The sequence below is a fragment of the Panthera onca genome, chromosome D3 (genome assembly GCF_046562875.1).
Source record: "Panthera onca isolate mPanOnc1 chromosome D3, mPanOnc1 haplotype 2, whole genome shotgun sequence".
Classification (NCBI taxonomy): domain Eukaryota; kingdom Metazoa; phylum Chordata; class Mammalia; order Carnivora; family Felidae; genus Panthera; species Panthera onca.
In genome coordinates this window covers 16,033,947-16,057,915 of record NC_138350.1, presented here as the reverse complement: position 1 = coordinate 16,057,915, position 23,969 = coordinate 16,033,947, and the positions used below count along the sequence as shown (strand labels likewise).

Genomic DNA, 23,969 nt, shown 5'->3' with positions numbered 1-23,969 from the left:
AAGTCTTTGTTCAGAAGCCACCCCTTCCGAGAGACCCTCCCTCCCCGCCTGGTTAGAAACTACAATACTACCCTCGTCCCTCTTCATCTCCTTTCCTGGCTCCGATTTGTTTTTTCATGACAGTGATTACTGACTATATTGTATCGTGGGTTTATATATATTTTATTTGTTTTCTATCTCGCCCCGGGTAGATTTTCAGCCCCAGGAAGGCAGGGGTTTGGTCTCTTTTGTTCACTGCTCTATTCCCAGCATCTAGAACGATGCTGGATTGAAGTAGATGCTTGATAACTATTTGGGGGGATAATTTCTTATTTAAACCAACGTCAGCAGTGCCTGCTGCATAGCAGTTCATTATTATCAATCAGGTATTGGCCACAAAGCAGGAAAGTGCCACACAGTTCCTACCTTGACTTTATTAATTCATCTAAAAATGTTCTCTAAAATATTGTCTCTACACCATGTGCCACGCAGTGCCCTAGGCTCTGCTGATGCAGGGATGGACAAAAGGAGTCACAGATCAGCAGAAATGTGATAGTACTCCCCTCGGAGATTGTTGTGAGGACCGAATAAGCTAATGCACGGAAAAGGCTTTGCATAATCCAGGAACAGAGTGTATTAGTCAGCTTTTGCTATGATAAAGCCGTGTGACAAACATCTCCCCAAATCTCAGTGGGCTCCAACAGAGTTACTTTTCACTTACATATATCTGAAGGGTACGGGTCAGAATTGGGTCTGCCCCATGTGTCTTCTCTGTTGGGCCCCAGGGTGAAGGAGAAGCTCCTATCTGGAAATGCTGTTCTCTTAGGGAGAGCAAGTACTGGCAGAAACTTGCCATTCCTAAGGCCACTGCCTAGAACTAGCACACCATCATTTCTGCCCACATTCCTTTGGCCAAATCAATCCACATCGCCAAGCCCCACATCCATGGGCCGAGGAAATGCACTCTCCTCATTGACCAGGGAGGGGAGAGTGAATATTTGCTGGATAACAGTACAAAACACCCTGTTTAATAAAATTTCTTTGCTATTGTAAGGGAGAAAAAAAATGCTTCTTCCACAAAATCATACAGGCAGTGGTCAACAGTTACGTGTTATCCCAAGGACAGCCACCTAGACGGTGCCAGAGTTGGAAGCTGGAAACCCATTGGTGTTTTTTTATGAATCAGAGGGAGCACCAGTTTGAAATCAACGCAGACTCAGTACGCAAATCTCAGCCCCGGCAATTAACAGCCCAGCCTCTGTGTGTCCCTTTACCCCTCCAGGAGTCATCTACAAAATGAGGTTCCCACATGGCTCTGGGAGTTGCTGTAAGGATCAGAGGGCTAACACGTGGGCAGACCCTTTGTGAGCCATGTACACCCGCAGTTGTTGACTATTATTCGGGGCCATGAAAGTGATGGTGCCGCGTGGCTGGTGAAGCCTCAGTGGGCATCCAGCTGAGGCTCAAGCCATTCCTGGTGGAAATCTGCATAAAGGTGCCCTTGAAGGTGACACCCCAATACTTCTCTTGCAGCTCCTTCTCCTGCATTGATCCAGAGTTCCAGTCTTAGCAAATAAGCCACGGGCAAAACAAATATTTATTGGGCACTTCAGTGGGACAGGGACTCTGCTGGGGGCTGACAATACAGCAAAGGAGGCGGTAACAACACCTGCTGTCATGAAGTTCATATTTGGCGCAGGATGTCGGGTAAGTAATTCTAAGCGTGGGAGCATTGGGGGGGAGGGTTGTGCAGGAGACAACGGACGAGGATGATAGAGCTAAGTTAGAGGGGATGCAGCCCCTCTAACCAAAGAAGCAGCCCCTGTAACACACGGCGACCCCAGCTGTGCTGGAGGAGGCCACGTTCTAGGGGCCCTGCTGTGTTATAATGGGCAAGGTTGGCGAGCTCTGAGAACCCCAATGGAGGCACCTGCTCCAGCCTCAAGAGTCAAAGGCAACTTCCTGAGGACATGGCTCATGGCCATGGTGGTTGACCCATCAGGGATGACTGGATGTGTCAAAGTCAATGATAGCGATACAATCCTATTCCTGCCAGCGATTGGCTCAGAGAAGGACACATGACCCAGTCCTGGCCAAGGAGACTTGAGGGAAATCTGCCTGGAGGCTGCACGGAGGGGCCTCCTTGACTCTCAAAATGAGACACAAGGTTAAAAAGAAATAACCCTCTGATTTCTCTGGACGTGGCTGGGTCTGGATGCCAAGCCAGGTCTACAGCCGCTCTCCTGCAACCCGCTGTGAGGGCAGCTGACAGAGCAAAGACATGGCAGGGATGGGGGATCCTCGAGAACACCACAGAACAGCTGTCTCAACCACACTGGGACTCTCCTTCCTCCCTCACCTCTGGAGTTCCATTCACGTGGGACATCAACTGTGCTTCGGGGCTGTGCCTATTTGAAAAAGGGACTTTTTATGACTTGTATCTAAGAGTCAATAAGAGTGAGACAGAGCTGGGTCTTGAAGGTCGCATAAGAGTTTTTTGGGTAGAAAAGAAAGGAAGGTCAACCCCAGGGAGAGAGAATGGCTGGGGCAAAGGTATGGATGTTTTTGGAGAAGCATCAAAAGGGGGAACCGGGGGGCTAGGTCATGGGGTGGGGGGCCTTCCAGGCCGCCTGGGGAACCTGGCCTTGCCCTGGGAACAGCTTCTCTGTGGATTAGTCGGTGCCCTTAGGAGACAGTACAAGGCAAACTCTGGAGTCAGAGCTAAGTTCCAATCCTGGCCTCTGACGACAGACAATTAAGGCAAACCTGTACCAAGCCTCAGTTCCCTCCCCCATCGGATGAGATGGGTCATTATGATCATTAAATACCGATACAAATAGAGACAGGGAGCATCACCTGCACAGTCCTTGGCGATGTGGTATGTGATCATTCTTCCTACAATTTTATTATTCTTACATCATTATATCACACATACACTGTATCGGTTAGCTATTGCCGCCTAACGAACTACTCCAAAGCTCCTGGCTTAAAACCATAAACGATTATTTTGCTCACTGTCTGCAGGTCAGCTGGAGGTTCTTCTGGCCCCAGCCGGGCTCACTGATGGGTCCGAGGACAGCTGGAGTCGTGTCGGTGGCTCCGCTGGCTGGGCTGGGTTGAGCTTTCTTACATACTTGGGGGTCATCCGGGGGTGTCCCATCCTCTAGAAGTCTAGCTCAGGCTGGTCCTCACGGTGGTCGGTCAAGATTCCAAAACAGAGGGTGGGAAGTATCCCAGTCCTCGTGACCCCCGTGCTGGGAGCCACCATATCCACTTCTGCCATATGCTGGAGGTCAAAACAAGTGCCAGGGCTAGCCCAGGTTCAAGGGCTTTTAAGGAAACAGATTCTACTTCTTAATGGCAGCCGCTGCAAAGTCACATCGGAAAAGGAGAGGATACAGGAGACGGTAGAGAATTGAGGTCAGGAGTTATGAATGCCTCTCTCAGGTTTGTACGCTGGGTTAAGAGTCCCCAGCCAGCAAACATCCAGAAAAGGCCTTGGCACTCTCTGGAGGTGTCCCCAGCCTCTTCCTCAGCTGTATTTGCATATTTTGATTGGTTCCCCTACTTATCATCTGTCCCGGCAGGAAGAGCCTTTCTCGTCTCCAGCCCCTGGAGAATGATTAAAATCCCGCACTATCCTCCCGACCTTAACGTGAGATTCCTGGAGGCGGAAACCTGACTTGCCCTAATTTCCCATAATTAATTCGTCAAGACACCTGGTGTGGCTGCTGCTCCCCTCGGGGACTCTCTGGCTTTCCCCCAAGCCGGCCAGTGAGTCCCTGCTCTGCTCATCTCATGAGGGGGAAGGGAGATTCTGTTTCTGGAAGATCTACCCAGAGCCCAACCCCCAAGCGGGTGTTGCTACGTGTGAAGTCACTGCCTCTCTCTCGATGGCCCTGACACTCAGTAGGATTCCCATGTTACAGATGAGCCGACTGAGGCTCAGAGAGGCGGTCGCTTGGTAAGGACATGAAGCTGGGAAGTATCAGACCTCGGGTTAATGGTTCCCTGGTTGCTTAGGGAGCCATACCTGGGCGGATGGCAAAGAAATTGTGGCTTGAAGGCAGTGTAGGCTCCTTCCTCTGGGAAAGGCAGGTGTCCTCGGGCATGTCTTTCCTTTCATTGGATATACGCCGCCCCCCCCCCCCCCGCACTGTTACCCAAAATTAGCACCAGGCAAGGAGGTCCTATTAAAATACAAATGTAGTTGACCTTCAACAACAGGGGTTTGAACTGTGTGGGCCCACGTATACATGGATTTTTTTTTGAGTTTTATTTATTTATTTTGAGAGAGACAGGTTGAGGGGGAAGGGGCAGAGAGAGAGAGAGAGGGAGAGAGAGAGAGAGAATCCCAAGCGGGCCCTGCACTGCCTGAACAGAGCCTGATGCAGGCTCGAACTCATGAAACCACACGACCATGACCTGAGCTGAAACCAAGAGTCAGACGTTTAACCGACTGAACCACCCCAGTGCCCCTGCATGGATTGTGTTTCAATAAATACAGTATGGTTCTGTAAATGTATTTTCTCTGCCTTATGATCTTAATACCATTTTCTTTTCTCTAACTTACGTTATTGTAAGAATACAGTATATAATCCATATAATATACAACATGTGTGCTGTGTGGTCAGTAAGAGTTTTGGACAAGAGTAAGCTATTAGTATTTAAATTTGGGGGGAGTCAGAGCACCTGGGTGGCCCAGTCAGTTAAGTGTCCAACTTCAGCTCAGGTCATGATCTCATAGTTCGGGAGTTCAAGCCCCACATCGGGCTCTATGCTGACAGCTCGGAGCCTGGAGCCTGCTTCGGATTCTGTGTCTCCTCTCTGTCTCTCTCTGCCCCTCCCCTGCTCGTGCTCTGTCTCTGTCTCTCAAAAATGAATAAACAGAAAAAAAATTATAGATAAAAAATAAATAAATTTGGGGGGAGTCAAAAGTTGTATGTGGAATTTAGACTGTGCACGGTGCCCCGACCCCTGCATTATTCAAGGGTCACCTGCCCTGTGGATCTACAGTTAGTTAAAAACACGGGTTCCTGGACTCCCTTCAGACCTTTCAAAATGGACTGTTTAGGAATGAGGTGTGGGAATCTGCATTTTGGTATTCTCCTTTCTAGACCATTCTGAAGCCCTAGCCACTGACCACACTCTTCACAGGAGAGCACTCACGCTATTGTTAAGTGCGAAGGGTACGCGTGTAAAGCATGAGCCTGTATTTGACAGAGAGAAGAGATCTCAGATGGGCACAGAACGACCGTCTGGAAGAACATGTGAACAGAGGAAAGTCTCCACTCAGAGCAGAGTCACGGAGCTGGATCTCTATCTATATTGCTGGATCACCGTGCACTGAGCATGTGTTCCCTGGTCATCAGAAAAGGCAGCAAGGATCTTTTAATGCAAATATCCTTGAAAGAGAAAGAGGGTATTAGCAGCTGGAAGGCAACGTTGAAAAGAGATTTCTGGCGGCCGCAGCTGGCTGACAACAAAGGCTTGTGGGAAAACGGCTCTGGTATAGGCAAGCTAAGGGGGCCATGGGGGAGGTGTGGCAATCTCAGCAGCCAGAGGTGCCAGAATCCAGGTCTTTCCGTTTCCACAACCTGCAATCTTGATCTCTGTGCCGGACCATTGTGGCAGAATGCAACGGTGGCCGCAATTCTTATCCCTCCCCATGCCCACGTGACCACGGTGCTTCCTCTCTCTTTCTCGGCTCAACCGTGTGACTTGCTTCGGCCAATGGCATTTTAGCACACACACATTGGGATAGCTCCAGAATCCTGTACCCGCACCAAAGCTTGTAAGTAATAAAAATAAGTTACCGAACCACATACCAGGAATTCTACTCGTGTTTTAATCCTCACAAGACAGTGCAGTGGGGGAATCATTATTATAGGATTGAAAAAAAAAAAAAAAAAAAGGACAAGTGATCGTTCTAGAAAAGAGCCGTAACGCAGGTAAAAGATAAAATCCATACCGTATTAGGGTAATGTCCACACTATAGTAAAGAGCTCTCACAAATTAACAAGTGACAAATGATCCAATAGAAAAATGAACAAAGGATGAGAATTCACAGAAGAAATCTGAGCGGCCAACAAATAAATACAGGCAAACATGCTTAAATTCTCCACAAGTCAGGGAAATGCAAGGTAAAGTGACGATGAAACACCATTTTGTACCCATTGAACTGGCAAACATTTTAAAGAGCTAGAACACCTCCTGCTGGCAGAGATGAGGGGAAAGAGACTCCCAGGAATGGCTGGCAGATGATTAGAAACTGGCTCAGGAAATTATTTGCTTCCCCAAGTTAACGAAGGTAGATAATGTCAGAGTCATCCTTCAAATCGGGTGGGTTGAACTCCAAAGTTCACACTGTCAACCACTGAATGAATGGAAGGAATTTAGTAATCTAATCTGGAGTATTTCAGGCTGCCTTTTTCTTCTTCTTTTTTGAAATTAAAGCAACAGAAGCCTCTCTTCAAAGAGCATCTTCCAGAAAACCCAGTCCCATGAAAGAAATAACAAAAGAACCACGGGGTTGAAGCGGGGCGGGGGGGGGGGGGCGCCCCATTCCAGCTACTGGGCCTCTTCCTCATTACGGAGCCAGTGAATCTCTAGAGCTCCATGGAGCAGAGTTTGAAAACAATTGGCCAAGCCAAACCCCATCATTCTACAGATGGGAGCAAGTAAATGGGCCAGAGAGGGCAGGGATGGCTTGACGTCACACAGCTCATCGTGGCGGAGCTGGGACTGGGACCTGGGTCTTCCTGCCATTAGAACCGCACTCCTTTTGCGGTGTGATTCTCAAAGTTCGTAATAATCCTGCCATAAGCGTCCTCATAGTTATCATTCGTCTGAGCATCTTGCAAGTGTCCGGCAATGTGCATTCATCACGTCCAGTCCTCAGAACCACAAGGTAACGGACTCGGAGGTGGTGGGACATACCCAGTGTCACAGCGCTAAGGAGTAGCAGAGGCAGGATTCGAACCCAGGTCTAATCTGAATGTGAAATGGGAGTGCTTTCCACTGGACCAAATGATCCTAGGTAATGCTGCCGTTTGCTGTGCACGGTACGGGGGATGGGAGAGGGGTTGGAGCCCAGCACTAGCAAAGCATGTCACCTGTCATGTTCTGCTCTTCCTTTCTTTTTTAAATTTTTTAAATGTGTTGTTTATTTTTGAGAGAGAGAACATGAGCGGGGCTCCAACTCAAGAACTGCGAGATCATGACCCGGACCGAAGTCCAATGCTCAACTTGACTGAACCACCCAGGCACCGCCGTGTTCTGCTCTTCTGATAGGCTCTTCACCATTCTCTCTGGGCATGAGCTCCCTACCCCCTCAGCATCCAGCACGGCCCATACTGGATGCTTCACATCTGTTATGCGCATTCTCAGAGGCCAGCTATAAGGTCACCTATGCGGACAGACGGCTGGAGGCAGAGAGTCCTGGGTTCACAACCTATTTCCGGTGTTTCCCAGCTGACAAGTTAACCCACTTCTCCACGCCTGCTCCTTTATAGATAAATCAAGTTTCTACAATAATACTGCAGCATTAAGTAGGAAGCCTTGGGATGCGGATAACAGAAACCCCCACCTATCCTGGAGGAAACCTCTTACCCCGCAGAGTGGGAAGTCCAAGGATAGAGTGGCCTTTGCACTTAAAGACTTGGCAGCTCGGGGCGCCTGGGTGGCTCAGTGGGTTGGGCGGCCGACTTCGGCTCAGGTCATGGTCTCACGGTTCGTGAGTTTGAGCCCCGCGTCGGGCTCTGTGCTGACAGCTCAGAGCCTGGAGCCTGCTTCGGATTCTGTGTCGCCCTCTCTCTCTGCTCCTCCCCTGCTCATGCTCGGTCTCTCTGTGTCCTTCAAAAATAAATAAAAACATTAAAAAAAAAAAAAAAAGACTTAGCAGCTCAATGATATCAGTGAGGATATAGTCCCCATCTCTCCATTCTGCCATTGCCGGAGCGAGTTTCATCTCTTACCTTGCGGCACGTGGCAAGATGGCTGTCAAAAGTGCGGCTGTCACACCTGCACGTACTGCAAACGCGGGGGAGCAGCACCCACCCCTTCCTCCAGCTCCTCCTTAGTCGTGAGGGAAAGTTTCTCAAAGGCCACGGACAGATTTTTCCCTCACTTCTCATTGGGCAGAACTGGGTCACATGCTAACTCCTCAACCAATTATCCGCAAGAGAATCGTACGGCCGGGATTAGCTTGAACCAATCATCTGCCGCGCGGGGGCTGATGGGAAGCCAACCACCTACCCTAAAAAAGATACGTGGAAGGAGGATCTGCCGCGCTAAACGGCCAGCGCAGTGGACCTTCTGCTTCCTTCAGCTTTGAACCCCCAGTTCAGGACCCTGAAGACACTCAGCAATTAGGGAGTGGGTGAGTAAGTGAAGAATCTTTCCTCCCCCTACTCTCTGCTTTGCCCAAGTCAATCATCTCTCGATGACCTCAATGCCCAAACGAAGCCACAAAAGGTGGTGTGGCTGGAACAAATTGGGAAATAACTGGAACTCCCTGGGAAGCTCTACTGAAGGAATGAGTGGATCTAGGCCAGGCCTGCTGTTGTCCGTGTCCAAAAATACTCCTCAACTCATCACCAGGCTCCCCTGGGCGACGGTGGACGCCACATGACTGACCTGTCGATTTTGTCATTGGTGGTGTTGCTGCTTCTGTTTTAAATGAACTGTTCCTGGTATTGAGATGATTTTGGAAGCCTTGTTTATCAATATGGCTAAGAACAGCCATTGGTGCCCAGAGTAAGTAGCCACCCTGGTTTTAGCAGCGGAACAACCAAGAATTTCAGCCAGAGGAAACTGAACGGGCAATGTTGGGCCCTGAGTATTGGAATTTGGGCGGTCATTATCCAACACGGGGGCTGTCTCGTTATTTTCCCTCACGCTGGACCCGCGGTGGGGGTGTGAGGGTGGCTGTCTTCACATTCCAGCAGCAAATTAATCTTGGTCCGGAAATTCAGCTAGAGACTGCCTCGTCCGAACCCCACTGATACAAAACATAGAGTGTCCTATGGACAGTCACCAATCTCTAAGATGCTCTGTGATTGGAGACAGACTTCTGTGCGAAATACGGAAGGCAATGTTGGGTAGGTGGTAGAATCATATGGCCAGCAGCCGCGCTAGGAATCCTGGCAGCTGTGGGAGTGACACAATTCTTCCGCCTTTCTCCACCCGTGCTATTGGGCTGGGCCGTGTGACTTGCTTTGGCCGATGGGATATTTTGAGATAACTGTGGGCCAGTTCTGAGCGCAGGCCTTAGGCGGGGCCTGAGTTTTCACTCGCCTCTCTTGAAATTTCTGTTCCCTGCCTTCAGAAGAGCATGTCTTAGGTGAGCACCGGTCCCAGGATAAAAGACAAGGGAGATGGTTAAACCCAACCCGCAGAGCCGTCCCCAACGGATCCAGGAAACTGTGAGAGGAAACAAAAAATAAATGCTTTTATAAATCACACAGACTGTTGGCATAATGGCAGCAAATGCCGACTGATACAGAAATCTGATCGCTAATCATAGTAAAAATAATAACCGATCATAAATATTGGGCCTTTACTATATGGCAGGCTGTACTTGTCATAACAACCCCATGACACAGGAATGGCCTCCGTTTTATATGCGAGAAAACCGAGGCTCTGAGAAAGTAGGGAACTTGCCCAAGGTCACACACCAGAAACCTACGGACGGTGGATGGGGGACGGTGATGGCCCCAAAGGCCGGGCTCTCCCCATCTCCTCACCCAACCCAAGCAAATGATCAATGATGCAAGGGTAGTTCTTTCAGGGCACAAGACCCCTGTCCTGCCATCTGAGCACAGGTAGGAAAGTAGGAGACTTTTCTGGAAAGCCCCTCTCCAGAGACCCAATGGAGTCAACCTCGAACTCGAAACTCTTTGGAAGCCTGGTGGTCCCAGGTGCATGAGTCATTGTCACCTGGGTGGTTGTTGCTGCCTGCTGCCATGTGAGTGTCCCGCAAGGACAGACAAATGCAAGCTTGCTCCCTGTTGCGAGGGCTGACATTTTGACTCTTGGAAGCATTTCTTGAGCACCTACTACCTACCAGATGGAAAAGGGATGGCAAAACCTGAGGCTCTTTCTAGATAAGAGAAGGAAAACACATTTGCAAAGTCCCCAGCATCACATCCCAACCTCTCCTCTTCCGGTCTCGAACAAGTCCTATTGTCGTTTGTGACCACCCTCTGCTCCCTTCTGCCCCTCACTCACCCTGGACTCAGGTGCCTGGCAATTGTTTCAATCCAAGCCTTTGCTTAACTTGTCCCTGGGGTGTTCTTCTCTCTCTTCTATTTCAATGATCACATTTCTGTTTGTCATGAAAGACCTAATTCGAAGTTCACCTTCTCAGATGCTTCTTCCTCCTGTGAGCTCTTGACTGCTCATCTCGCCAGCTGATCTAGATGGAGGCCTGTCTTTCCCATAAGTCCACGGGTTTCCCAAGGATGGAGACCGTCCCTTGCTTGTCATGTATCACGCTGCATCCCAGCATCCAGCATGATGCCAGGCACTGGGTAGACAATCTGGAAACGGTGCTTTATTGCTGTAGAACACTTTGCAGTGTATGAACTGCCAGACAGCTCAAGGGTCGTGTCTCAGACCCCGTGACTGTGACTATGGGCAGTTACTCACCTCTTGGAGCACCTGCTCGATGCTATTGTTGGAGGATTCCAGGAGATCATCCCCCGAAAGCAACTAGCAGAATGCCTGGCTCATAGTTGGCCCTCCAAAAATGCCATCTACTCACAGGACTGATGTTATCATTTATCACGTTAGATTCTGGGGTAATAAACGTTGACAACTCTGCATTGTAGGAGTCAGAAAACTTTTTCTCTAACTGCCTGAAAGTCAATATTTTAGGCTTTGTGGACCATATGGTGTCTGTCCCACTACTCATCTGTGCTTTTGTAGCATTGAAAGCAGCCACAGACCATGTGTAAATGAATGTGCGTGGCTGAGTGCCAATAAAACTTTATTTACATAAACTGGCAGCGGGCCGGATTTGGACCAAGGGCTATAGTTCACTGACCTTGGCTGCAGGAAATTACAGGAAACCAGAGATGGAATGTCCACTGTGCCTATTCAAGGTTGCAGTTCTCTAACTTGGATCTCGGGCTGCTAGCATCGATTACGGAGTCACCACCGAGGAAGACGTCTGGAGAGGGGAAGGGAGGGGAGGAGACATTCCCGACGTGCCGAGTAGAGGAAGAAGTCATAATGCATCGAAGCATGGGCTTTGGATTCCGACAGACATCAGACAGAACCCAGCTCCATCACCTGCTGTGTGTGACTTTGGGCAAGGGACCCCTCTCCACTCAAGCCTCAATTTCCTCATTTATAAAATGGACATAATAACAACTTCTGTTTCACAGGCTTTGGGAGGGTAAATCCCATCAAGCACTTAGCCACCATGCCACAATTCGTAGAAGCGTCTTCAAAATGCCAAAGGGAGTATTACCTAGACCCTGGGCAGCAGGAAGAAAAAAAATATCGAAATGGAAAATGCTGACCTTCTATTAGCTTCTAATACATGGAATTTCTCAGCAAGACCTTGTAAACCGCTTAACTTTCGGCGAGGCTGACATTTGGGGGATGATCAACTCAGGTGTTTCTCATAGCCAAGAAGCTTTTTTTAAGAGGACACCAAGGCTCTCAGCGCGGCAATTCCACACCTCTAATCTCACTCCCTACAGGTGCAGGCAGAGGATGGGGTCACAGCACCTCTGAGGCTCCAAGGCCCACCCTTCACCAGGCACTGGCCTCCCCCCCCCCCCTCCGCTCCCCCAGTGTGGTGGGAAATGCATGGGGAGAGGCCCCCTGGGTGGGTATTGTTCGCTTGCCCATCTGGAGGGAAATTCACAGAAAAACACGGATTAACACTGGCAAGCAAGAGGATTAAAAAAGACTTCAGAGGGTAAAGAGAAATGAATGCTGATCTATTGGATACTTACTTCTGCACCCGGAACACCAGGTTTTCTCCTGATTCCAATAAGCTCTTTAAAAAATTCATGAGGTTTTTTTGTTTCTCTGCTTATTTATTCGAGTCCCCAGGATAAACTCATGAAAAGCAGCTTCTCATCGCGGGCATCCTGGGGGAACGTATAATTTGTATAGTTCAGGCTAATAAATTACACAATGTCAACATGTTCTGTCACTAATGTCCCACGGCAATCCCAGGCCCTATTAATGAGGGGTGGCCAGAGTAAGCGAGCGTTCTCTGGCTTCCTCTTCCTTTACTTTGTTTCCTTCCCTTCCATTCCTGAGGGGCTTCCTGGTGCCAGGCACGGGGGACATAGAGATAAAAAGGCTATGGAAGGTCACGGCCAGGTGGGAAAGAGGACGCTTCAATGGAGAGCACACTGAGGCAGTATGCCAGGTGCAGGAATAGAGGCCGAGAGGCATCCTCAGGCAGCATTCATGAGGCACCTGCTGTATACTCAGAGCTGCCCTGGGGATGAGGGCAGGCAGGAAGCAGCTCCTGGACGAACTACCACCCCATGCCAATCATCTACCTCGTGCCTCCCAGGCCCCCACTTAACTTGGACCCACGAGCCCCACACCACACACGGCAGACCAGAAAAAACGAATACTTTCACCTGTAAGGATACAAAACCTCGAAACTACCTAGTGTTCCACAATAGGGAGCCCGTTATGCAAATGAGAGTACTTGGTGGCACATCACGTAGCCATTAACAAGGAAGAAGGTTGTGTAGCTACGTGGAAGAAACGCTTAGAAAATAGCCCCAAGAATGGAAGGTGAATGATCCATATTTTACCAGATGAGATGATGAAAAAAAAAAACAAAAAACAAAAAACAACTCACCAGGATCCTGCTGTCCAAGAGAGCGGGACCTGGAGGGAAAGGGGGAGATGGGAAGCGAGAGAGAAGGAAGGAAGAAAATGAGAGAAAGAGAAAGAAGGAATGGCCAAGAAAAAGGTAAAAGGAAGGGAAAGAGAAGGCTGACTGGGCCTCTAACTCACATCTGTTCGAGAAGACACCTCGGCCAGGACCCAGCTAGGATGCTACGCCTGCACAGTTAACTCCTTTAAAAAAAATTTTTTTTAACGTTTTTATTTTTGAGACAGAGAGAGACAAAGCATGAACGGGGGAGGGTCAGAGAGAGGGAGACACAGAATCCGAAACAGGCTCCAGGCTCTGAGCGGTCAGCACAGAGCCCGACGCGGGGCTTGAACTCACAGACCGAGAGATCATGACCTGAGCCGAAGTTGGCCGCCCAACCGACTGAGCCACCCGGGCGCCCCAACAGTTAATTCCTTTAAAAAGCTGTTGTCCTGGGGTGCCTGGGTGGCTCGGTCGGTTGAGCGTCCGACTTCGGCTCAGGTCACGATCTCGCGGTCCGTGAGTTCGAGCCCCGCGTCCGGCTCTGTGCTGACAGCTCAGAGCCTGGAGCCTGTTTCAGATTCTGTGTCTCCCTCTCTCTCTGCCCCTCCCCTGTTCATACTCTGTCTCTCTCTGTCTCAAAAATAAATAAATGTTAAAAAAAAATTTTTTAAAAAGCTGTTGTCCTTGGGGCGCAGGAGTGGCTCTGTTGGTTGAACGTCTGATTCTCGATTTCCACTCAGGTCACGGTCTCACGGTTTGTGGGATGGATCCCTACATCAGGCTCTGGGCAGATGGCACAGAGCCTGCTTGGGATTCTCTCTCTCCCTTTCTTTCTGCCCCTCCCCTGCGGCGCTCTCTCTCTCTAAATAAATAAACTTAAAAAAAACAAATCTGTTGTCCTTGATGGCCTCAGAGCCAGAGCTTCTGGAAACCGCAGCCTGCGGACTCCCTGGGGCTGTCCTGGGCCTGAGGCAGGCTCATGCCAAGGAGCCCAGGGCGGAGGAATGGGGTCGGCCCCCTGGCCACTCTGTGGCCAGTCTCAGGCTGTCAAAATCCAAAGCGCACCTGGATTCACCTCTTAAGGCATTGGCAAAACCCGGGGATTTTACTGCAGGTGTAGCGGAGGCCAGAGGATGGAGATTACAGAGCCCATCTGTGAGCAAAGCTTCCTAAAACTCCCCTTCCGGTGTTTCTGTCTTCACCAGATTTGCATTATTTTTGGGCAGCTGCCACAACTCTCTTTTGTCCCCTCTGCCAGCTTTGTCCACTCAGGCTGGTTTCTCTCTGCACCTTGCTTCTCCAAACCCCCAACCGGCGATAAGGACCAAGCCCTGGCTGGTAACCACGCCCACCCTGTCCTGCTTCTCCAGCCTGCCCCCCCTCCCCCCCCCCGCCAATTTCTTCCCCAAGGGTCCCAAGTCCCTCAAGCTTTTTTTCCATCTAGCATCATATGGGAATATGGTGAGTGACATCCTCTTTGGTGAACAAGATGGGCTCTAAATTCTGACTTAATCTTTGCAGGCTGGGTGACCTCAGGCAAGTGACCAGTCTGTTTTTGCCTCCAGACCTGTTTTTCCATCTGTACAACGAGGATAGTATAAGCACCCGTCCATTGAGATTGCTGTGAGTATTCAAAGAGTCGATGCATGCAAAATTCTGGTATGTGGAGAGTGTGCGGTAACCATCAGTACTATGATTTATCCACTGGAAAATTCCGTGAGGTCAGTAAGGCAAGGGCTACGGTTCTCATTTTCTAATGAACAAACCAAGGACCAGAGCACTGAGCTGACTTGCCCCAGGCCGCACAGCACAGTCAGCCGAGCCAGAAGTCAAACCTGGTTCTTGAGCCCAGAACCTTCAGATTTCAGTCCACCTCCTTGAGGTTGAGCCCTGGGAAGGCAGGGGCCAGTGAGTGGGGGCCCCCACATCTTGGGCGTTGGTTAAGCATTCTTGAGAGGAGATAGTGCTTCCTGGCTCCAGTATTCAGAGCCTTGACGTTAAATTATGATAATGTATGACATGGGATTGTGCTGCCTGCTAGCACCTGACAATCACATTTCTTCCAGGCACAACTCTAGAGAGCCCATTTTGCTGTTCTCAGCAGAGTCTGGAGTGTCCTACCCCAGCCCCCCTGCTTGGGACAGGAAGTTTGGTGCCCTCACGAGCCATTTCTCATGGCAGCCACTCGAGGATCTCCTTGTTTTAAGATTTTATTTTTAAGTAATCTCTACACCCAACGTGGGGCTCGAACCCGCAATCCTGAGATTAAGAGTCGCACGCTCCACCGACTGAGCCAGCCAGGCGCCCCGAGGATATCCTCTATCATTTCTAGTTTAGCTGCATGGTGCCCCTCTTTGGCATACTGGCATCCCTACACGAAAGCGCAGAATTCAAAGCTCGTCACTGGACGCCCAACTAGCTGTCAGGATTCCCTCCCCTCCCCCTGCCATCATCACTCATGGTACTTCACAGTATAGCGTGGTGGTCAGAAAATTCTGGAGTCAGACAGCCGTGGGTTCAAAGCTTAGGTGAGACACTGAGTCCGAATTTGGGGAAATGACTTAGTCTCTCTGGGTCTCCATTGCTTCGTCTGTTTAATGGATATTTGAATAATGGAAAGGGGACAAATAATACTTCATAGGGCTGCAGGAATTCAGTAAGATTGTATCAGTTAGCTATGGCTGCAATAATGCCGCATAACAAATAACCCTACAACGTGACAATCGGCAATCCACAGAAGAAATAGAAGTAGCCACCACATACATGAAAACGCTTCACAGCAACAGTAAACAAAGAAAGTTAACTAAGGAAAACTCAAGATATCATTCTTCACCTGCACCTAATTGGTAATTTTTTAAAAGATAGACTGAACTTTTTTAGAAAAGTTTTACACTGACAGAAAATTTGAGAAGAGAGTACGGAGACTTCCCACGTATCCCCGCTCAGTTTTGCCTATTAGTATCATCTTACCTCAATACGGTACATTTGTTACAGCTGATGAGCTGATACTGATGCCTAATTATTAACCAGACTTCATATTTTATTCACATTTTCCTTACTTTTCACTTAACTTCCCTTCTGGCATCCAGAATCCCATCCACGATGGCACCTTTCATATAGTTGCCATGTCTCCTTAGGTTTCACAGACTTTCCTCATTTTGGATGACCGTGACACTTTTCGGGAGTACTGGTTAGGTATTTTGTAGAATGTCTCTATTAGTACCAAAAAAAAAAATTTTTTTTTTAAGTTTTCATTCGTTTATTTAAGTAATGTCTACACCCAACGTGGGGCTCGAACTCATGAGATCAAGAGTCGCATGTTCTTCCAACTGGGCCAGCCAGGCACCCTTGTCTGACTTTTTTCCCTTAACGAATTGACTGGGGTTATGGGTTTTGGGGAGGAAGACTGGAGACGTAAAATTTTCATCACATCATATCAAGGATACATAGCATTAACATGACACGTGACCCCTGATGTGGGCCTTGATCCCATCTGGCTGAGGTAGTGTCTGTCAGATTTCTCCACTGTCAAGGTGCTCATTTGCCCCCTTTCCATCCCGTACACTTTGGAGGGAAGTTAACCTGCACAGCCCACACTTGGCCCACACTTGAGAAGTGAAGAGTTATGCTCCCCCTCCTTGAGGGCAGAGTATCTACATAAATTATTTGGAATTCTTCCGCATGGGATACTTGTGTCTCTTTCCCATTTAAGTTATTCAATCATTTATTTACATCAGTATGGACTCATGGCTATTTGTTTTACACGTTGAGTTATAATCCAATAATTCTTTATTTATCTGGTTCACATTGTCCCAGCTTGGGCCCCTGGGAGCTTCTCAGTTGGTTCCTTTGTTCCTTTGACATACCCCAATTTCTTTTTCGTTTTTAGTTTGGAGCGCATTCTTACAGTATGGCAGGATAAGGTGCTCCCGGCTCACCTTGCATATTTACCGTCCTGGTCATTGAATCAGCCATTTCTCCTACAATCCCTGGTTCCTTTTATGGGAGAATGGGGTTTTAAACCAAGACCCAGGCGTTAGATGTTTGTGTTGCTACTGGGGTGTCATTGCTTCTAGGCCCTCTCAGTGAAGAGCAGGAACTGTCTGTCAGCACGCTGACCTACATATACACAAGTGTATATAAATATTTCTGTGTGTAACAATATGTATGGGGTACATGGGTGGTTCAGTCGGTTGAGTGTCCAACTTTCGATTTTGGCTCAGGTCATGCTCCCATGGGATCAAGCCCTGAGTCAGCCTCCGCCCTGAGCATGGAGCCTGCTTAAAATTCTCTCTCTCTCTCTCTCTCTCTCTCTCTCCCTCCCTCCCTCTGTCCCTCTCCCCTGTTCACACTCGCTCTCTCTAAAATAAAAAAGAAACACACACAAAAACCCCAGCATGTACATATTTTAAGCTATACATGAGTTCATACCGATGTCCCCAGCTCTAATCTATTACCACACGAATCATCTAGCCTCCTACCCTTGTTCATTTTATACTTCAACAATGAGAAGCCTGGTTCCCACCATGCACCATCCATTCACGTAATTCTTCAATTCCGGTATCCTTTAGTCTCTCAGACTCTGCACGTTTCCAAAGTTACTTAGGTCAGCACCTTTTCTTCCTTCCCCCTTTAGTTTGGCGGTTTCACACATTTGTGGATTCTTTATCACAGGCATCACAGCAAGCAGGAGCTGGTGCTGACCTTCATGAGGACGTGGGGCAAGTTCAAGGCAACACCAGCCAGAATATCAAGCGACACTAAGGCATTTGGTATAGAAATTAGCTGCAGGGCCTCACATAAACTTCTCTCTCATGTTAGAGAATTTGCTAGGCATCATTTACTCCTTCCCCACAATTATCCATGCCCTGGGGATCAAAGGTGTTTCAGACATGGATCTAGCCAAGTTCAGGAAGGCATGGAAGGCACAGGCATAGCTCACCTTAATACCAGGCAGACAATGAAACACAACAGGAGAGTGAGGTTCAGAAAACAAAGCCTTCACTTCCAGCAGGGCTTGGAGCCCCTGGGAAGATCTGGGAACTTTGGGCAAGATGACGTCCAGGAAGCTGAACGAGAAGAACCTTCTCTGTGAGCAAACCATGGGGATGGAGAAAAGTAAGAGTCTTGTGAATGGAGTCTAGTTTTCTGACATCATGTTTTAAAGATCTTTGTTTTTTTAAGTTTACTTATTTTTGAGAGAGTGACAGAATGGGCAGAGGAGGGGCAGAGAGAGAGGGGGACAGAGGATCCGAAGCAGGCTCTGTGCGGACAGCAGAGAGCCCAAGGCGGGGCTCAAACTCACGAACTGTGAGCTCTTGACCTGAGCTGAAGTCGGAAGCTTAACCGACTGAGCCACCCAGGCCCCCTTCTGACATCATTTAATTCCACGTTTCAAAACAGAAATAGCCTTATTATTTCTATGCCTAGGAAAGGATGTCAGGATGTCAGGCTCATAAAAAAAAAAACAACATAGCTGTATATATTCCACTGCGGGGCAGAAGTATATTTTACAAAATCTGTCTCATTGGTCAGACATTTGTGTGACTTACAAGCTTTCACTCACAAGGTTTCAAGTGACCCTATAATACAAATATTTGCACTTGTCCAACTTTTGCCTTAGGATAAATCCCTAGTAGTGAATAGTTGGATCAAAGAGTCTGGACATTCTAAATTCTCAGTATCTACTGCAAAATTTCCCTACAGGGACCAATTTATACACTGAGGCATGAGAGTGGCCACGTGTCCACAATTGTATTGTTGACAATAACTTCCTGTTATCATTCTTCTTAATCTGCTTGCTACGTGGGTCGCTGCCGCAGAACCTCATGAGCCACATGGTATCGACTTGTCTGTCACCATTCACCTTCTGCCTTCCTCCCCCGACTGAGCTCTGGGGGCTCGAAAGCTTCCCCAATCCCCCACATACCACACCTGGAAATGTCTCTGGACTCTGTCCTTCCGGGTGACAATGTGAAAACAGACGGCTCATCAGCTCGGCCTGAAAGCAGTCTGTTCATGGTCTCCTTCAGGTCAGGTACCGAAAACCTGGGCTGGAGGCAAGGAGGCCTGTGCTGTGATGGAGGGAAGGCCTGGCCTTTAAGAAGAATATTTCATTCACGCCCCCGGTGCGTGCCGGCATTCCTGCAGCTACGTCTGTGTGTTCCCTTCGTGCAGATCACTTAGGGCCTCAGACGGAGCTCTGCTGTGAGCATCCCCGTCACCCTGGGCACACACATCACGTCCTAGCCACTTGGAACCGATGTTTCCATAACTGGGGGTGGCACGATGGTGGGAAGCCCTGGGATCTTGAGAGAAGGGGCTTAGGGGTGGTTTAAACAAAGAACACGCGTATCATTTCTCATTCCAAGCCTCCCTATGCGTTGAGAAAACAGGCTCAGTAAGGAGGAAAAGTGAAGCCCAGAAAAGGGGAGACATCTGCCTGGGGCTGCACAGCAAATCACCCTGCCTAAACCCTTAAGAGCCTGAGTCCTCATCAGACCTGGCTGCCTCCCCGACGGCAAACTCCTCGTTCTGAATCTCAGCACGCAGTGAGACTCACGCAGAGGCCTGTTTATGCTGTTGCATTACCAAGCTTTTAAAAGTCCAGATGGTTCCAGTTGTAGGGATCTACAGGCCATAAAACTGTCATGCTCACAACGCAGCGTCTCTCAAGGTAATGATGTAATCTGTTTGCAGAAAAAGGCCCCTGGTCCAGGCTGTCATAAGAGCTGTCACTGCACGAGCCTCCGCCAGGGTAGCGGGGGGTGGGGGGGGGTGGGGGGGTGGGGGAGTGTGGTGTGTGCTCATAATGGGGCAGTGTGGAGTAACCCTCCTCTAGGTCGGCATTCTCCAGCACACAGGGGCCCAATGTGCTTGGGGAGAGCGGCGATCAGATCTGTGTGCCTAGTTCACGTCCTCGATCTCCTCCCTGCGCAGAACTGCAAGGCAATGCCCGTGGGCCCTCTCCCAGCACCCCTGCACGCAATTGACGCCGCCTGGAGTGCCCTCCCCTACATTCGCCTTCAAATCCAGCTTAGGACTTGGGCACAAGCCCCGCCTCTGAGTGTCTGACCCAGGCCAAGCCACTTCACCTGTCTGAGATTGTCTTTCCTCTTCTCTAAGTTGGTGTCAGTAACAGATCCAGCTTCGCAGTGCTGGTACAAAGATTAAGCAAAATAATCCTCACGGGCTGCAGTAAGGGCATGCTGGCTGTAACAAAACCCCATTCAGATTAGTTGAAGCTAAACTCAGGAGGGTGAGGGTCTACTCAAAATGGGTATAAGCCCAGAGTGCCTGGGTGGCTCAGCCGGTTAAGTGTCTGACTTGGGCTCAGGTCATGATCTCACAGTTCGTGGGTTCAAGCCCCATGTCGGGCTCTGTGCTGACAGCTCAGAGCCTGAAGCCTGCTTCAGATTCTGTGTCTCCCTCTCTCTCTGCCCCTGCCCTGCTCACACTCTGTCTCAGTCTCTCAAAAAGGGAATAAACGTTAAAAAAATTTTTTTTAAATGGGTATAAGCCCAATCTTAAATTTCGGGTGTAAAAAAGTGACATCACGTGAACATGCCAGTTGATGGCTCAAGGCCCCTGCACACAAGGACATCCACCTCTTCCTGTTAAAAATCCCACCCACGCTGCCCATTCCTGTCATGGATCCACCTGCAGGGAGGGGCTTCCACCGCAGAGCATGACTCACCTGGTGTCCCAGAGGACCACCTCACCCCCCTGGGGACCAAGCTGAGTCCCCGGATCAGTGCTCAGCCTCAGCCTTTTCAGTCACGTTCTGCTTCCCAGGAACCTGGAGTAAGTTCGGTGAGGTCAGGAACCGTGTTTGTCCTATTTGTCACTGTGTGCCCAGCATCCAGAACAAGGACTTGGCACACAGCATCCATTATATGTTGAAGGGATGAATGGGGGTGGGGGTGTGTGTGGATGGATGGGTGAATGAACAGATGAATGGATTGATGGATATATGGATGAATGACTGGATGGCCATATGGATTCATGAATGGATGGATGGGTGGAAGGATGGCAGGAAAGAAAGAAGGAAGGAGGAAAGGAAGGAAGAAAAGGAAAGATGAATGGATGGATGGACAGACAACTCAAGGTGTGAAATATCAGCCCCCAAGTCATGCTTCAGAAAATTTTATAAGTAAACACCTTTGGTAATTTAGCATTTTGGAACAGCTGGACGTATATCTTTTTTATTTTTTTAATTTTTTTTTTAACGTTTTTTATTTATTTTTGAGACAGAGAGAGACAGAGCATGAACGGGGGAGGGGCAGAGAGAGAGGGAGACACAGAATCTGAAACAGGCTCCAGGCTCTGAGCTGTCAGCACAGAGCCCGACGCGGGGCTCGAACTCATGGACCGTGAGATCGTGACCTGAGCCGAAGTCGGACGCTTAACCGACTGAGCCACCCAGGCACCCCTATCTTTTTTAAATAGAAAAAGTAAATCGGGGGAGCCTGGCTGGCTCGGTGAGTTAAGCGTCTGACTCTTGATTTCAGCTCAGGTCATGATCTCACGATTCAGGGGTTTGAGCCTACGTGGGACCCTACGTGGGATTCTCTCTCCCTCTCACTCTGCCCCTCCCCGACCCCACTGCGCACATTCTTTCTCTCAAAATAAATAAGCTTTAAAAAAAATTTTAAGAAGGAAATCAACATCTTTAAAATCATAGCCTAGGAACTTGCTGATTCTGCATGAATTTGCCTTCTCGCTGTGTTATGTAATGATCATAGTTATGCATGTAAATATATTTCTAAAACACGGTCTCTAATTACCCGGATGGGATCTGTGTTGATGATTCTGGGAAAGAGGTTAAAAGTCACCAGAAAGGGAACAATAGCAAACGTTTACAGAGTGTCCGCTAAGCATCAAGTTGTTTTATTAAAATGCTACCCTGGTGGGGTGCCTGGGTGGCTCAGTCGGTGGGGTTAACTGTCTGACTTTTGATCTCGGCTCAGGTCATGATCTCACAGGTTTATGAGTTTGAGCCCCACATCAGGCTACACACTGTCAGTGCAGAGTCTGCTTGGGATTCTCTCTCTCTCTCTCTCTCTCTCTCCCTCCCCCACTCCTGCTCTCAATCTCTCTCAGAATAAACTTAAAAAAATTTTTTTTAATGCTACCCTGTCAGATTCTCTCAGTTCTGCACCGAGAATAATTTCATGCCCAGTTTTCAGGCGAGGGAACTCAGATGCCATGAGGTTTCATGTCCTGTGGGAGGCCACACAGCTGGTACATGGCAGGGCTGGCTTTGAATTCAGCTTTGCTCAGTCCCCCACGGCCTGCCTGGGAAGAGGGCCTTCTGGAGGAGCAGGAACGGGGTGACCATTGTTTTAGGGCTGTGCTTACCTGTGCTGGCTCGCTAATCTCACAGCAATCCTGTAAGGAAGGAACTGTTATTACCCTCACCTGGCCGGTGAGGAAACCGAGTTTCAGAGCTAAACACCACTTCTGAGGTTGTTGATTTAATCCGCATGAAAGCTTTTCAAGGTCAACCGGATCTCGTGGCAATATGGCCCTAGAGAAGGCAGACAATGGGCTCCAGGGCCTCCTGGGCTCGCTCTGTGCCCTAAATTCCTTCATTACACTCTCCTTGGAGTCACGGTGTTTTGACTCTGGTTAAAATGCAAATCGTACCTGGAGGATAACACAGAAAGCCATTATTGGCCTGGAATAACGCCAGGCCACATTCGCGTCCAAATTCCATTTTCAATACCTTTGGGTTTCTTTCTAATAACTTGAGAATGTTTTTCTGCAAGTAATTCATGTTCATTGTAGAAATTTAGGAAACGTAGAGAGGCAAAAAAAAAAGAGTAAAGAAAAAAAATTGCTTGAAATCTTTCTGAGGCAGCCATGTCTTTCCATTTCATCTAGTAGCCGTGCTCAAATTTAAACATACATGTCCCACTCTCCACCCAGCTAATTAGCGGCTGACGCCATCCCCAGGCTGGGGGTGGGGGTGGGGGTGGGGGTGGGGTGAGGGGAGGAGCACGTGACCCAGAAATGGCCAATTAGAGCATCCCAACCCTGGCCACAGTGATTGGTTCATGGAAGGGAGCACAACCAATCCCGGCCAATTAGAGCTCTGCCCAGAACTTTCCCTGGAATCGGAGAGAAAGAGGCTTTTCTTCTTCTTCTTTTTTTTTTCTTTTTACTTGTCCTAAGTTGCAAAGAGGTTGGGAGCAGGAAGTGGCCAGTCTTGCCTCAGTGTGTGGAGAGTTTGCCTGAGAATGAAGCCAACTCCACAGAAGAAAGGAGAGCTGAGACATAGGGAGAGAGAGATTTCTGACAGTGTCTCAGCACCTGGATCCAACTACACCTGAAGCCAGTCTTTTAATAGAGTTTTCAGTTATTAAATTGAGCCATATGAATTCCAACATTTGGCAACTTTTGACCCCCTCCCTCCAAAGACAATTTCATATCATTCAGCTTAATACACGAGACAACAAATCCCTTTCCCTACTTAACTGAGTTTAAATTGCGTTTGAGTCTTGCAACTGAAAGAATCCTGTTCAATACACCCATCATCCAAAGAAAATCAGCAGTCACATTTTGCTCTATCTCTTCCCATACTTCTCTGTGTGCCTGTGTTTGTGTATGTTTGCATACTAGATCATAGCATAGTGTAATGCAGTATAATAACTTTGTGACATTTTAATTTAACTTATTATCTTTGTAATTCGTTGTTCCATATCTGCCTTCTCCTAGGCACTGAAAGTTCAATACCTGCCTTCCCTTGTGGAGAACACAGCGGCAGGACCATACTAGGTGCTCAATAAACATTTGTTGCCCGTATCAATAGTATATACTGGGGTGCCTGGCTGGTTTAGTCGGTAGAGCGTGCGACTCTTGACCTCGGGGTTGTGAGGTTGAGCCCCACGTTGGGTGTAGAGATTGCTTAAAAATAAAACCTGGAAAAGAAATACAGGTATATACTAGAAAGTGGGATCCAGCGCGAGAGAATGATTTAGAGAAAAGCCAGTCTGCAGCCTGGCATACATCTACTCCATAAAAGTGAGATATACTGTCCCATTAGAGTAGGGTCCACGTGCACAGCAAACAATGAAAACTGAACACCTGCATTAAAATTTACATGGGAGGCCAGCTAACCCCAGCA

At 48.6% G+C, this 23,969-nt stretch overlaps 1 long non-coding RNA gene across 1 annotated transcript; it reads left to right on the top strand.

Moving 5' to 3' along the window:
• Window positions 1-8,270: 8,270 nt before the first annotated feature.
• LOC132665456 (uncharacterized) lies at window positions 8,271-23,653 on the top strand. The gene is made up of 3 exons (XR_009604153.3): window positions 8,271-8,359; window positions 14,363-14,464; window positions 23,561-23,653. It is a non-coding gene; the product is annotated as an uncharacterized LOC132665456 (long non-coding RNA).
• Window positions 23,654-23,969: the final 316 nt, after the last annotated feature.